Genomic DNA, 8,458 nt, shown 5'->3' with positions numbered 1-8,458 from the left:
ATTTGTATATTTAGAATGTCTTCGTCTTTCAGTTTTTCTCTAAACAATCTTCAGCTTGCTTTGCTTTTCGTTTTTGCCGTTATTGTTCCGATGTTAACGGTATATTGTTACTAGAAGTAGCCAACTTTCCCCTGTTCTAATGTACATTAATTGCATAACCTACTGTAAGAATTCACTTCAAAACGTTGATGTTGAAAAACATTTGATTTGTTTTTGCCTGATTTGGTTATTTTCTAATTATCACTCTGCAATATCTTTAGTTTAGTCTTTAAAAGTTTTGTGTCTGATTACGTCATTTTAAAATGATATTATATTGACTCAACAGTTATTCATTGTACTTCGCCATTTTTACCTAATACTCACCAACTTTTACCTGAGTACAGGTACAGGTTGGATTTTTATGTTTGTTTTATTTTATACAATCATGTTGAAGTAGGACAAGTCCTCTGTCAGACTTGTTGATTTTTTAACAAATAAAACTAACAGGTGACAAAGACATAAGAGGAGAAATGAAACCAGTAATTTGGGACATTGCTCTAACTTTAAGTACCACAAGGGGGCAGCAGTTGAGCAAAAATTTTAAAAAGCCTTAATGACATGCATTCTGCCAGATGTGGACTTGTGTGCAAATGAAAATGAATATGTTTTATCTTTGCGTGTAAATTACTTGCATGGCTCAATAATTTGACTGCAAGAGCTTTATTTTGTAGCTTTTCTGGGGATGGAAGTTAATTTGATCAATGTAGATCCATGTGAAAGCAACCCTTGGCTGTATGGTCAGTGTAAAATTTTGCTTATTTTGATTTAAAGTCAAGAAACTCTAATTTGTTGTGAACTGGATTGTGTCTGTCTCTTCAACTGCAGGAAAAATAGCAATGCAGTTGTAAACCATAATTTAATTAAATCCCTTTAGAGTTAAAAGATTCACTGTATGGAACATCTTACTCTGCATTTCTTTAACAATATAGTTTGTTTTTCTGCTTTTCTTAGATTTAAAAGCACAGAAAACTACAAATTGTTGTTACTGTTGCAAACAAGCACAATTACCAAAAGTTTACGACTGGAATAATTTGCTTTAAATGCCATACCAAACTGGCTAATGGCTATGTATGAATTTATGAGACTCCTCAGCGCCCCCTGCTGGACTTTAACCACCAATAGATTAGAGTTACATGAAGCAGATTTGCATGAGAGTAATTGTTGAAAGAGAAGATTTTTCGTTTTTTAAAAAATTCTGGGCTCATTATGAGAATTTGAGGTATAGGTGTTAAGATCCAACAGATGGCAGTAGTGCAACAATAATGGATGAAAGCTGGCATTAAAATCTAAAGAAGAAGAAGAAGAAGAGAGTAATTGTTGCAAGCCTGGCCATCGCCTCCTTGTGCCTCTCCGCTCAAAAAAAGCGCCATGGTTTACAGCACAGTCCGGGCTTTCTCCCCGAGAGTTTGATTCTCTCCGGTAGATTTTCTGCCGGGCCAATCAGCGAACAGGAAGAGAACTCGTAAACGATGACGTTAGTTTTCTGCGCCGTTTTAGAATCGCAGTCTGCCTGTAGTTTTAATAATGGTAGGGGGAACGTGAACGAAGCTATTCAGTCACGCTTCCAAATACTGAATCAACATTAACAGCCGCCTCGATTGGATCGGATCTTCTCTCTTCACAGTGCAGGATGGTTGTTTATAGCGCAAGCAACTTCCGGCAAAGTGCGACATACATCACGGACAAACATTATTTGGGTAAAATTTAAAACTCCAACACAGTCCACGCCTCCAGTAATCATTTCTCAGTAGTCAAGCCCAGACCCTAGTTTTTACCATGCTATGTGTGCATACAAAGGAAAACTATCTTATTTTGTACAAATTTCTGTAAAAAAATTTTGTTTCAAATTTTAGTTTAGAATTTCTGAGCTAAATATTTGGCTAATGCGCAAATTCACTGAGGTAAATATTCAGATCAGTGAAATATTTAGCTTAGCTCAGACAGTTAGCTTTAGTAAATTAACTAAATAGCTTGCTAACTAAATATGTAGTTTGATAGCTAAATATTTAATATAGAGCTTACTAACTAAATATTTAGTTAGCTAATGAGCTATTTAGTTAAATAACTTGATAACTAGATATTTAGCTTGAAACTGTGACTGAATCACATAGTAAATACATAACTTTGAAAAGAGAAGCGTTTTTCTCCTCTTATGAAAAGCTAAAAATAACCCAAATTATTGTTGTTAATTTTTGACTGTGTGACTTTACAAACAGTCTCCATACTCGCCCCTCCCCTCCGGCATCATAAGGTAACCCCAGCCAAACGCTCTGCAAGCCAGCTTCTTTTATTGGTCTGCGCAGGCATGCAGGCAGGTTTGATGTGGGGAAACATTTTTCTCCGTGCATGAGGGCAGAAACTCCCTCCTGATTGTGACAGGACGGTTCGGGTTTTGATTCTCCCTGCAGGCTTCATCTGGGTGTCGACAGTAACTCATCCTGGTAGTCCGCTGACTGAACTTTGCAGTTGCAGCGGAGGATCCAAACCAGCAGCTCTTTAGCTCCTGCAGTCGAACCTGCAGGTCTGCAAACCGCTATCAGCCGCTGGGCGAAGCTCTCCAGGTAAGACACACTTTCATTCTGCATATGCATGTAATTTTAACAACAACAACAAAAAAAAAAAACATTTAATTGCACAACATTTAAAAAAAAAAAGTCGCCTAACATTTACTGTATTTACTGCGTGGGGTGTTAAACTGGCTTCTCAAGCTGTTTATTTTTAAAGACAGACATTTTTAGTCTAAAGCAATGTGGCTTTGACTTACTGTACTGTCAATTTCCTGAAAAATGATGCGGAATTAAAATATTGATAGTGTTTCACTTAAACTAATTTGATTTCGACCACTGTTTATTCAGTAAACATTAAGATATGCACCAATCAATACTAATAATTTAAAGTTTCTTTGAGGTTTGAGAGGTGATAGAAATGAAAAATTATCCCCATTATTTTTAATTCTGTGTTTGCAAGTCTTCCTAAAGTACCAGATATTTATGAAACACTAAACTAAAAAGGCTGTTGTTTAAATAGCATTAAAAGAGTGTGAGTTTTTGCTTTTGTTGCATGTAATGACTGGAGGGAAACACAGATTTTTCTGTATTTGACATCCAAGTCATTGATCAAAACCAATCAATAGGGAAAAACAATCTGATTCCGATCATTGCCTAATTGGCTGTGCATCTTTAGCATCTAATCAATGCTACTGTAGTTGTTTGCCAAGTTTCAGTGCTTATGTTTCTCTTACTTTTCTCTCACTACAGGAGCTTCTGGATGATTTATTTAGTCAGATCTAAGTTTAGATTGCTTTCATTAATGCATAAAAGATAAATTGCTCCGTCATTGTCCAGATTGCTGAGAAAAATGGGAGCAACAGCATATTGTTGCTGGATTTCTAGTCTTATGTAAGACTATAAGTAATTATTTTGAAGAAAATGTACAGAAGATTTAAAGGAATAAGTTTGCAGTCGATTTCAAACAAGTAAATAATAAACCTGTGAAAATAAACGTCCAAGGAAACATTAAGTTAATGTCAGAGCAGAAAAGAAACAACCCTTTGAGGCAAAACTTCAAGCCAAGTGGAAATTACTGATGCTGATGCTCGGTGAAAGTTGGCTGGCATGTCACAGAACTGAGATGTTTGCTGCTTTGTGGCATTTTAGCTGCAAGTCCAGCCATGCTTTCTGTGCACCTGTGTGTCAGAGCAAGAGCCTGAGCTGAGAGACTGACACCGAGATGGGCACGGATAACTTCCCGAAGCTGTGATTTTCATCAACTGCCTCTGGCAGCGTCTGCAAATGCGTGCTGACACGAAAGTTACAAAGTTGCGTGTTATCCGTCTGTAAAATGCTCTGAGCGTGAGCTAGAGGACAAAATGACATAAAAAGAAGCAAAGGAAACATGCAGCTTGTGTAATTTCAGAAATGCGAGGAAGGAAAAGAAAGAACTGGGAAAAGAAAGATGAGAATTGTGGTGGTAAAAGCAGAAAAGGAGGTGAAAGGGTTTATTCAGTCCCAAGTTACCTGCCTTTGTCTTTGTGTAAGTTTTTTTACATGATTAATTAATTCAGGTAAAATTAACTCTGATATTTATAGTCACTGTATAAAAACAGAACCTTTTTCTCTCGCTGTTTGAGATGCCACTCAGCAAAGAAGCTGATGTTACTCTAAAACCAACACAAAAAGCAAGAATACAGTTTTAAAAGTGGGAACTCAGACCTTGTATTTTTCAGACATATTCTGCAGTTTGATGAAGCTGAAGTGGAAATATTTGGCCTTAATACCATTGCTGATATACCAAGCATCCCCTGTCTGAATGCTGTCTTAGATAGTGATGGACTCTGACCTGAACCTTCAGAGCCACATAAAGACAGTTCCAAAGTCGGCCTTCTGTCACCGGAAGAACATTTTCAGGATTAGAGGACTAATGTCTCAGCAACATCCAGAGAAACTCATTCAGTGTGTTTATCTTTAGTTGAATGTATTACTACAGCAGTGTCTTCACAGGTCTGACTAACAAATCAATCAGAAAATTGATCCAGAACCCTGCTGTTCTCATTCTGACTAAAACCAAGAAGATGGAGCACATCTTCCTTCAGAGACGTTCCAGAGAGCACAACTTCTCTGGAAGTTTATTCCAGAGAATAAACTTTAAAATACTGTTAGCTTATAAGCCACTGAACGGCTTGACACCACAATACATTAAAGACCTGCTGCTGTTGTCATAGCAACCTCCCAGACCTCTCAGGTCTTCTGGTTCTGGTTCTCGTCTGCATCCCCAGAACCAGAACCAAAGATGGAGAAGCAGCATTCAGCTTCTATGCACCACAAATCTGGAACAAACTTCCAGAAAACTGTAAAACACTGAATACCTTTAAATCTAAGCTAAAAACCCACCGGGTTAGAGCTGCTTTTGAAACATGATAAATGAACATCAACATTTTGATGTGTAATGATGGAAAATGTAATATTTCAATTGTTGATTTTTGTATTTTTATGATTTATAGCACTTTGAACTGCCTTATTGCTGAAATGTGCTTTATAAATGCACTTAATTGATTGACGGATTGTCATCAAAATGGCCAAAATAGCATCTTAATTAGTGAAGTTAAAATATATTTACAAAGAAATACACCTCTGCATAGTCCAAACTTGCTTTGATTTGGAAGCGTTTGATTTTATTTAAGCTTACCAGCTGATTTTCAGCTCAAAGTTTCACAACACCAGGAGCTGGAGGAATCTGGGTGGTCGTGATGCTGATGTTATTTTTGCAGCCTAATTTAATTGGCTGGATTCTTTGTCAGTTTAATGTGATTGTTGAAATGGATGCCCTTGGACTCCAGAGGACGGCCAACGCTGGCATTGGAGAGTGGCTAAGTAAAAGGGGAAATTGTCCTCCAATGCTGCATTAGCCGCTCTGCTCTCCAAGTTTGTTCTCTGCCATAGTTACTTTGGTATGTGGCGAGTATTTGTCAAACAGCCAGGCCTGTTTAGATCATAAAACGCATGAGTCTATTTATATTCCAGGATAAAATGGATGCTCTAGAGACATGTGGTCATGGGAAACAGCTGAGGTCAAACAACAGGAAGAGGAGAGGAAGACAAACTCCTGAGGGACAGAGTGTTGGTCAAGCTTGTTCTTTAATAATGAGCATATTTAAAATGTAAAAAACAAGAAGTTTTAAATCTATCGATATAATTCTCCCTACATGTCCCCCCTCTGTTATCTTCCAACCTTTTCCAACCAGCCATGTGTAACCCCTTAAAATTTTACAAGATAAACCACTGATAGTTGGGGAGAAGCTTCCACTCTCCAAAATGACGCACATCTGTTCAGTAGTCTCCGCTGCTCAGCCATAACTCCCGTCATCTGGCTGAAAGATGCACTGCAAAGTCTTGATGTCTGTAGTAAAAGATGAACAAGGAGGCAGAGTGGTTACACTGGCATGCGTACCTCTCGCTTATTTCCAGTTGTTAAACCTCTCAGACTTGATGGTTCATCTTTAATCACATAGACGCAGTTTGACGTTAATCTACTTCCTAATTTCCTTTTAAAGAAGTGAAAGTATTAGTGGCTCTTGTGACTGGTAAATAAAATAGTCTATACTGTTTACCAGATTTTACCAGCTAGCTTAATTGGTTACAAGAAAGTCAAAGCATTAAATTATTAAGCATTAAGTGCGATGTTATGTAAAAAAAAAAAAAAAAAACTTCTGCAGCAAGGTCGAAGTGTTTAAGTTTGAGATTAATAGTTTGCAGAAAGTAGTAGTTTGCTAGATGTCATTGGTTCTACATTAAAGTGTTGTGCAGTAATGTTAAGAGCATCATTAGATGATGGATTAACTGGAGGGAGAAAAATTAGGGGATCTTCCTGCAACATCAGCAGGAAGTGCATCTCTGAGATCATAATGAAATAGCAAATGATGCCAAAAGCTTGGTATGTATGAGTGTGCTGTATCGTTTTTGTCAACTTCTGCTTAAAAAAGTTAACATGGACTTATAGGATAAAAACAGTATAACATGATGTATTTTTTAATGGAGCACCCATTTTGTCTCAAGTAATAATAGCAGTGGTGATAACTGTTGCTATGTGTTTTCTTAAAGGAGCAGTATTACTTTAAACTGACTTTTTAAAACTGTACATTGTTATAATGTCATTCCCTCATCAAAAACATACCTGGAGTGTTGCCTTGATATTTGAGAAATCATTTAATGTCCATTTAGCTGTCCAAAACGGCTGGGTGGACCAAGCTCCGCCTTCGAGGCGCAGCTCCTCCTCGGAAGTGCAGCTTCTCTGAAGGAGCTTCCCAGACTTCCCACTCAGCTCCTTCAGACTAGCCAGCAGCTACTAGCAAACCCCTGGTGCTGAGCTCTTTATAGGAGCTACTTCTCAGAGCAACGCTGCTAAAAATGTTGTTAAAGGGTTAATAGAGGAGCCGTGTTGTGATGACTTCCTGAAGACGGAGTTTCAGAAAGAGCAGGATTTTTTAAAGAGACAGAGACCCAATTTCAAGGAGTTAAATTACAAAGTCAAATTTCTATTAAATCATTTTTGATATATATAGTTTTTTTTTGTAACAACTGAAGTTAGCATAGTTACTTGATTGTCCTATAAAATGGCCCTATAGAAAATATGTAATACTGCTCCTTTGATTTTCAGTTGTGCTTAGTGAATTGTTGAAGTGGTTTGCACTTCAGGGCCACCGTACATAACAGCTCTTTATCTACACTGGAATTTTTCCAAACATTTTCTGAAAGGTTACAGGTATTCTTATTGAACCACTTCACCCCAACTTTAGAAAATGCTCCATTTGTTTTGAAAAACATGAAACATAAAGCTGGTAATACTGAATATCTCAGTGTGAATGACAAACTGGAATGACCTCCACTCTTCATTAAGGTAAAGTGGAAACACTGGTAGACTCTGACAGGAGTCCATCCTCCATTTGACCTCCTTTTCTCAAATAGACATGGTGGCCCTTGGGTGGATCAGATCCAAGTGATCCACATGATGGATGGTTATGAAGGAATCCTAGAGAGCCGCGGCTCTGATAACCTTTAGTGACATCACATTGGCTCCCGTGACATCTCTTACTGAGATTGAATGGGGTGAGGAGGCGGTTTACCGCACGTGCTCAGTCTCTGAGAAAGCTTCCCTTGTTGTGTTTTTACTGATGGCGCGGCTTTCCCCGCACACGCTGAATAAAAACACACACATGCATTAAGCAAGGAGGCCGTAAAGCCTTCAGCGGCCATGTGTGTCCTGCCACCCACGTCACGCTCATCCCGGCTGCAGACGGGCAGATGAAGAGGAACCAGTCAGTTTCATTCACAGAGTTGGTAGAAACTACTTGCATTTACTCAATTACAGTTACTTGAGTAACACAAAAAAATACTTTTGGGAGTATTTTTACTACTATGAAGTATCTCTACTCTTTCTTGAGTAAAATTTCTGAATTTTCTACCTGCTGAATGAAAAACAACCATGTTTTAACCCAAAACACACCAGATACAGACACACTGATGTTTTTATTAAAGTTTCCTAAGTTTTTATTGAAAGAAACTGATTTGGAAAACTATTTTTTTTTTGCCTGATTTTGTTACTTTTTGTTACTTATATCAATTATTGTCATTTGGGCCTTAAAATACCAAATTCTCCACTTAGTTTTATATATTTAAATATTAAATGATTGATAACTTGATCAGTTACTGAGTACTTGAGTAGAGTTTTTTACCAATTACTTTTTTTACTCTTACTTGAGTAATTTCTTGGATGGCTACTTTTTGTTTATTACTTGAGTAAAAATATGTTGAAGTAGTGCCCACCTCTGTTGTTTCCACATGTTTAATGTATTTCTTGGTGACTAATTTCCAACCAACATGATATGGAAACAAAAAATGTTTGGTTGTTTAGTCAATTGACAAGT

General features: G+C 37.5%; 1 protein-coding gene across 1 annotated transcript in view; it reads left to right on the top strand.

Moving 5' to 3' along the window:
• Positions 1-2,381: 2,381 nt before the first annotated feature.
• bcar3 (BCAR3, NSP family adaptor protein) overlaps positions 2,382-8,458 on the top strand; it is a 76,926-nt gene continuing 70,849 nt past the window's right edge. Inside the window, exon 1 of the mRNA XM_023340201.1 lies at positions 2,382-2,600. The gene's annotated coding sequence lies outside the window, so the exon portion shown is untranslated. The remainder of the gene's footprint in view (positions 2,601-8,458) is intronic.

The sequence above is a fragment of the Xiphophorus maculatus genome, chromosome 9 (assembly GCF_002775205.1).
Source record: "Xiphophorus maculatus strain JP 163 A chromosome 9, X_maculatus-5.0-male, whole genome shotgun sequence".
NCBI classification, from domain to species: Eukaryota; Metazoa; Chordata; class Actinopteri; order Cyprinodontiformes; family Poeciliidae; genus Xiphophorus; species Xiphophorus maculatus.
The sequence above is the reverse complement of the archived record's forward strand: the minus strand, read 5'-3'. Positions and strand labels throughout refer to the sequence as shown.